This window comes from Tenebrio molitor, chromosome 2 (assembly GCF_963966145.1).
Source record: "Tenebrio molitor chromosome 2, icTenMoli1.1, whole genome shotgun sequence".
In the NCBI taxonomy this organism is placed as follows: Eukaryota; Metazoa; Arthropoda; class Insecta; order Coleoptera; family Tenebrionidae; genus Tenebrio; species Tenebrio molitor.
The window spans coordinates 15,006,568-15,014,669 of record NC_091047.1 but is presented as its reverse complement, the minus strand read 5'-3'; the positions used below and the strand labels follow the sequence as shown (position 1 = coordinate 15,014,669).

At 33.0% G+C, this 8,102-nt stretch overlaps 1 long non-coding RNA gene across 1 annotated transcript in view; it reads left to right on the top strand.

The window, feature by feature from the left end:
- The first annotated feature begins 800 nt into the window (after positions 1-800).
- Positions 801-8,102, top strand: part of LOC138124028 (uncharacterized) — a 137,168-nt gene continuing 129,866 nt past the window's right edge. Inside the window, exon 1 of the long non-coding RNA XR_011156977.1 lies at positions 801-1,010. This is a non-coding gene — a long non-coding RNA (uncharacterized lncRNA). The remainder of the gene's footprint in view (positions 1,011-8,102) is intronic.

The following is an 8,102-nucleotide window of genomic DNA, read 5'->3' as shown; positions in this document are numbered from 1 at the left end:
GTTTTCTGCATATACTTTCCAGTCTCATTTCTTTTTGAAAGACATCTTTTTGTTTGCTTTTCTAACCACACCTAACACTGACGTGAAATATGTTCTATGCACTCTCTCTGTATTACTTTTGCATTGCGTCCTGAACTTCCGCTTCATTCATCAACGTACTCTTTGTTGGTGTGTCAAACCTCGTCATCTTTCTTCTAAATTCCTAGCCTTCCATTATATACGAGTATGTATTGTCTTTATGGTATTTTTAAAATTAGTTGACACGTAGCATATCCCAGTATCCCACCAACATTTTTATGCAATGAACATAAGTATCTTTTAATTCAGCTTGGGACCTAGCGCTTCATTATCTAAATATTAGAATAATATGTATGTATTTTAATAATCGGCATCGACAATTTTTAAGATAAACTCTAGCTAGTATTTGATGACTTCTATTGTGGCAAAACACATTTTTTCTTAATTATAAATTACAAACAGATGTTCTTGTTTTTACAAAACATTTCTGAATAAAACTGAAATTTTTGTGTTCTTTCTATTTTAAGATTGCAGTTATAAAAGAACCAGGTTGGTACTGATGCATGATAATTTTGAACGGCCCCGAGTTCCATCAACATAACAATTTAACAAAAAACATGTACATATCTAGTAATGAAATATGTATAAAATTAATTACATATATGTTCGAGTTGGTAACTGAAAGGAAGATCACAATTTATACTAAGTGAGAATTGAAGCGAGGATACGAACAATAAATAAATAAAGACATCGCTGTTTTATTAGTTGTTCGACGTCATAAATGCATGAGCATAAATGTCTACCGTTGGTAATCGTAATTCGATTAGTGGATACGAAATCAATACAGACGTATCTCAATTATCACAAATACAATTTTATTCCCCGTAAAAATTTTAATAATGTCTGTCCTCGTTATCATGGAAGGTTTTCTGTGTGTTGTGCAACGCTGTCTAACTACTCTCACTACATCTGGGCTTCGATAAATATACAATGTGAGTAGGTAGAACAAATTAAATTTAGCTTGAAAAACCGCGGATATTCCCCTGAGCGAATCACGCGATGCTTGCTGTGAAATTTTCCTCGAAAGAAATCGTCTCCGACTAATCATCTAATTACCCACTGGTGAATTTCTTCTGAAATGCGATTCAACTCATCACGTAGAAATGGTCGATAAATCAGGAAATTTTCGGATGCCAGACTGTCCCTGCCAATTTGTAATTTGGCAGTGACTTCAAAGCAGGTGAGGCGAACTGCGTCAGGTGAACGATTGTGTGGTGGCGGCACTGCGAAACAATTTCCTGACGTAAGTACGTCGGCTTCGACAGACTGCTCGACGCTCCTGCTGAGGCACACAGCCAAGGTCGAACCTTAACGCATTAGCAGAAACCAGTAATAAAATATCGTCTGATGCACTTCCCCCGCAAGACCGTATTAGTATTAAAAATACACCATTAAAAAATCGTTTTAGGGGCAACACTCGTAAAATCACCATAAATTGTAATTGTACCCTTATAACGGCGCAATTAGGTCTAATCAGTAAACGATAATGAGAATACTTACTTGGAGGACGATGCACAATGGACCGCATTCTTATTAATATTGTCCCGGTTATAATGTTAGGCGAAGGCGATAATGATTATTTCATGCTTAATCATAAACATGCAATAATGACATGTTCCCTAGTCAGCATTATACAGCACGGTTGCTGTATAATTCGATGCCTGATTCATGCACATGCTTTTGTATTAACCGATTACTTTATCGGAAAGAAAATTAAACAATCTTCAGAATAAATATTGCATTTACAGATTTTGAACTTTAATTAAAACTGCATAATATGAACAGATGTTCGGAGTTCTTTGTTTAAGACGTGACTAACAAAGGTCAAACTTTGCAGTGTGCATTATTGCATTTATAATCCGAAAATTACGCACAATTTCTGTTTACGTTCGCTACGCGTATTCTGCATTGAAAAAATATTTTTTCTATAATTGATTCAAAAAAATTGGTATTCACGCACAGTTATTTATGCGTGAAGTGGGTCATTTTCTTACATACATTTTTTTACACTGTTGTAAAATTGAAACTATAGAAACCATACATAACAGATTTCACACACATGAGCTTTTCTGTTTTTCACTTCACACACTCTCTTCTATTACTTACCTAGCAACATGGTCACTGCGTTAATACTTCAGAAGCTCTTTTTGTGCTTCGCCCTCAACTACGTTTTGGTCTTCAATCTCTGGGCTCAGTACAAATAAGAGACACTTCTACTCTTAATGATATAATAGTATATTAAAGGAGTTTTATAAGGGTTGATTTGCCGCACGAGTCCCAAGTGTACAAAACGACCCGTAGGGGAGTTTTGTATGGGCCGAGTGCGCCAATGTCCTTATAAAACGAGTTTTTTATGTTATTTTTTAGAATTTGCACCCTCCTTGTGTTAATTTTTAAATAAAAAAATTAAAATTTCATATTCTAGGGAATTTTGTATTAATTGGTAATTCAAGGTAACGGATGCAACTACATCTGCAACATATGTTAAAAAGTGGAGTTTGAACATTAATATTGGAAGTTTTTTGGTGTAAATGACAATAATACACTGAAATATTGATACAAATTTTCTTACAGATCTATTAAACTACGAGTGCTTTAAGAGATAGCCCTAAACGACTCCAAATTGAATACAATAATAGACCTATTAGAGACGCAGATTCTAAAATATACTATTACATATATGTATTTCGTGCGTGAATATGTTTTTTGTGCATTTAAAGGCTTTTTTTACTGCCTCGACCTGTGTCTCCATTCACTTCACGCACTTAATACAGGCTGTCTTAAAAAAAGCGGCCCACGCTATAACTTTGCTATTGATGACCCAATGAAAAAAATTATACAGGAAACGAAATCTACCCATTTATGGGCAATGGGCAACTTTTATTTTTCAAATGGTAACCTATAATTTTTTTATTGATTCTGTTAGAGTTTTCTTTTCTGATTGTAATGGCATAAAAAACTATACCTACCCTTTGATAACAAAATTTCCGAATCAGAGCACTTGCTTTCATCCAATCAAAAATGATTATCGCTACTCCTGTCAGATTCACAATTTGTTTTTAATAACTATATTATAAATAAATACATATCTACTTAATTAATAATTACCTAACGTTAAATTTTGTATTCTGGAATTAATCTTGCCAAAAATAACACGACCTCATTTTTTATATCTGGCAAATTCCCTCATGTAATGAAAAAACAGTTGATATTGACCAATAGTGTGCCGAATATCGCGAAAAAATCTAGTCGTGGTCAGAAAATGCGTCTTCCTGTGACAAAATTCTCCCTTCCGGCGAAAAATCTCGTTGACAAGGCTTTTGTTTCAAATTAATAAACGAAATGTCAGAAAAATTATTTTGACGTTTTCCGAAATGGATTTAAAAATCGTTTCGGAAACGACTCCAGCAGTGATATTGACTGCAGTGTGAAAACAATTTGGAACACAACAGCTAAATTGTTGCAGGAAAAGTACCATGGTGAGTACAAACTAACCTTTAATCCGCTTTGTGAAGTTCCGAATCTGATTCCAAATTTGTTAACTGTGTATTTAATAATTGTACTTTTAGATAAATAAAGCTCTATTTTTGTTTGAATTGTTCATTCGGTAATTTGTCTAGATGAATATAACTCGACCTCCTTTTTTTTTAGGAAAATTTTGAACATTTGTATTATAATTGATAAATTACCCAATTTTCACTTACACATTTTTGCTTTAGACAATTTTATTCGTTGATATTTGGGCATTTTTATTCAAAGGTTAAACCTAACCAAAATAAAAAAGCTCAAATTCAACTCGTAATATTGTCAAAGCAAAAAGTTTTCGTAAAATTGAAAAATTTATCCGATAAAAAAATTAGGTCTTGTTATTTTACCTTCGATTAAATTTATTACGTGGATTTCCATAACATCCTTTATGTACCTACAGACTTTCAAAAATGGTTAATAAATTTATACATATGTGCTTACATACCTATACACTATACAGAATATTTCACGAGTGATAATGAGTTCGACGGAATTGAAAATGCAACCCACAAGACATTTACAAAGCTAACGCGGACATTGTTTCTTGATTTAAAAAACGTTAAATATAGTTAACTGTGCACTTTTTGGAAAAATGTTTATTGTCTGCATTAACGCTCAACGGCAGAGCCATTTTTAATACATTCGTCTTAAATCAGGAGCATAGTAGGTATGTGTTCTCATCGTTCGAATACATTTTAATCGTGGTATTTTAACTTTTTCATAGATTTCAGTTGTGACAAATAAAATTGTTGGAAGCAAACCCGTCATGGATTCATAATTTCATTTTAAAACAATCCGATATTAAAATAGTTAGCTTTGAAAATGTATTGTGGATTGCATTTTCAATTCCGCTGGGCTCATTACCACTCGTGAAATACCCTGTATACATACCAAACACATGACATAAAAGCTGAAAGTAGGTAATCCTTCTATTTATTATCAACTAATTATTTAAAAAGCGTAACGTTGTGTAACTAGTCATGGATAATTTAAAAATAAGTAACAATTAAAAAATACCTAAATTCTACAGAGCGCCCGGAAATGTGGTAGCAAGTTTTTCGATTGGTCCCGCAAGATGACACTTTTTTACAGAGACCTTTTTTATGCATGGCAACGCCGCTATCTAAATTGAGATAAATAAATGTCAAGAATTGTCAAACGTAAAACATTCAAATTTAAATTTTATTGAAAATGTTCAAATTGACCACCATTATACTCAATGCATAACTGAACACTTCGAGCAACATCTCGACAAATTTTAGTGCACAAATCGGGGGTAGAAATTGTTCGGAAAACCTCCTTAACATATTCTTTTCAAAAAATTCAAAAATTGAATGTTGCAATATTGAACAAATTTGGCTTTTCGAAAGTGCCATCTTGTGACACTTTGTGTAAAAGTTGCTACCACATTTCTGGGCGCTCTGTATGAAAATATAGAAAGGTAAGTTCAAGGCAAAAACTCAAAAGTGCCGAAATTGTAAGAAGACTTGACAATAGTAACGTATCTTGGTTATAGTGACATTGAAGGTAGTTTGAACATTTTGAGACCTACAATCTCCAAATGTAATACCTATGTATACTCAATTTCATATAAATGTGGATCTAAGCAAGCCATGAAAATCTGATTTTCTGTTGGTATTAAAGCTAAAGCTAGTGACTTTGACTTTCAAAGTTGCTTGCTCTGCGCTAACTCGATTTAACATTGCTGATTTCAAAAGCAATGTTACGTCTTTTTACTGATTAAATTAAAGTAATTCTTATTTGTTTTTGTCTTTGTATTTTTACCAAGTAAAGATTTATTGGACATGACCTTCATAAATGTGACTTTTGTAATGTAACTAAATTAAAGGTGCTTTTACAAATGCACAGCTCACTTGATGAACATTTATATGAAATCAATTATAGGTAGGTACCTTGAATACTCTGATTTCTCGAACACCAGAAATTAGACATACATATCGAGCAAGCCATTGACCAAGCTGCTCCTGGATGGGATTGCATCTTAATCTTAATTTTCATTTTTATTTTTATCTACACGTAAGTTTATTTAGTGTAAATGTTTGCCTTCATTTTTAATTTTAGATCTTTATCTAGATTTAGAATTTAATCTTGGCAATGTAAGATTTCATGGAAGCTGAAATTGAGGTTACAACGTCAAAATGTATCAAAAAACCAAAAACCTCATATGAAATTATGTGTAAATATTGTATCAAAAGTATTAAGCAAAACTATACTGACCTAAGGCATATAAATATAATTCTTTTTCGTTCCTTCTCAGCCCCCTTATAAGATGGAACTCAAACTTAAGCAAAAGAAACATTTTAAGGCCGAATTAAAATCGCTCTTGTAGTTATTTTGTTATAAGCGGACAAGTGATATACAGCCTATCCCAGAACTGCCTCCCCCTAGAAAACAGACACGTGCCCACAGCAAAAGGACTCCAGTATGACTAAAATAAATTTTCTTGTAACTTACATAATGGAGTTATAAAGTTTTCAATTCCACCAATCCCAGAAGCTCGTCCTCAGGTATCACCAAAAAGTCGGACAAGTTAGGTTGCTAGACAACAAAAATAATTATTGACATCGCAACAATCAGCAAAAGGTTTACTTGGAAATTTACTTCGAAACCTCGGCAACGCAAAATTGCGGTCATGCTACCTTGATGATGCTCAACTCTGATTGGTCAAATTTAGGATGTCTTTTCTCGATTATTGCTTGAGATAGAACTTTTTTTCTTTAAAATTCAGATTATACATTTATTTAACTAAAAACTCACTTTTTTCTCTATAGCATAATCATATGTAAAGTTAGTGAAGCATAGTTCTAACACGCTACAGAATATTTGAAAAACATTTACATGCAGTTACGTTACACTGCATGTATGTATTCAGAAATTTTGTTTTCAATAGTTCCCTTTTTTCGCTTTTTTCTTTTTGTTTGTCATTTGGAGAGAATCAGTTAGAAATTTTATTCACAATCGGTTAGTAACGTGCAGCTTTTCTAACCTCTTAAAGGTTAGAAAGTGAGCGATTACTCGTGTACACATCAACCGGTCAGTAATGGTAAAAAAGGAGTCAGTAATGAGTCGTAAGCGGTCAGTAATGAAACCCATAACTGACCTGTGGTGGCGCTACTGTCGCACCAATCGCGAAAATCTCTGTACGTTTTTCTGGTATCGTAATTTGCTTTTCTAAGGTAAGAGATCCAGTGTTAATTTGTGCGCAAATTCCCGCAATTCTGGGGAGGGCACACTCTATTTCACTATCGCACATTTTGTTTGTTAAAAAATGTGAGCAAATGTCAATTTGGTTTGACTTTTGTGAACTAAAATTTAATACAATCTCAATCGTGCGCGCCTAAGTTTTAATATTTTGCCGAAATAAACGATAATATTACGGAGGTTGGTTTTTATTTATTTTTTATTATAATTTTGCTTGTTTTATTAAAGATTGATTGTGAATAAAATTGTATACAAACCTCGGCGAAAGTCCATTCCTGTGTCTCGAGAACTAGTTCACCTCGAGGGCAAGCCTCTCGGTAAACTATTGTTCTCTCGACAGGAATGGAACACTTTCCGCCTCGGTATGTAATATACTATTACGTAAGAACTGTAACTGTAAAGACGACCACCAGAAAATTATAATATGTGCAATATCAATTTTATCATATAACACACCTGTTGCCTGAGTACTGCAAATATGTATACAAAAGAGGAGACAACTATTTCCAACTGAGTGATGAGCACGGGAAGATTTTGAAATTACAAACTCTAAATAAGTCGATAACTTCTTTTTTTTTATTTAAGGTTTAGTCTATAATTAGTTTCTGGAGAAGATTCTAATTTTCTACATTCAAAAATCGATCTCGTTAAATACAATAAATGGTGTTTTATTTTACAATGTCCTGGTGTACCGACCATTATTAAAGAATCCTTTTGTAGCAGGTGTGTCATTGTTAACAACAATAATTTTAATTAGTGTTTTTAGATTTCTTTAGAAGTTAATTTCTAAGTTACGTATATCTTTTTCAGTCTACCGCAACATAATACAGCTGATACATTTTGTGCAGACTCAACAAGCCCATCTTAGGGTTGAGACATTTTATTTGTCAATAATATCACGAATATCGGATTAACAAGAACTATTTACGTTTTATATGGAAGTAAGTTGTAGTGTTACCATGAAAATATAATATTATAAACAAATCATAAATAATATAACAGGCGATAAATACAATCATTTATCGAATAGAAGCCCATTACTATCCGTACTGGAGCTTATCTGACGGCATTTTCACACATATAGCTCGGTATTCCATATTTTATACCTCGTTTATCTTTCATTCGATTGTTTTAGTTTTATTTGATACCACTAGCCATTCTAGTTCTATCTAATCGGTATCATCTCATCTATAATACAGGCGACAACACAAACAAGTCATTTCTTCACAATTAAAATTGATTATTATTGTTTCAGTCGCAAAATTAAATGAAAA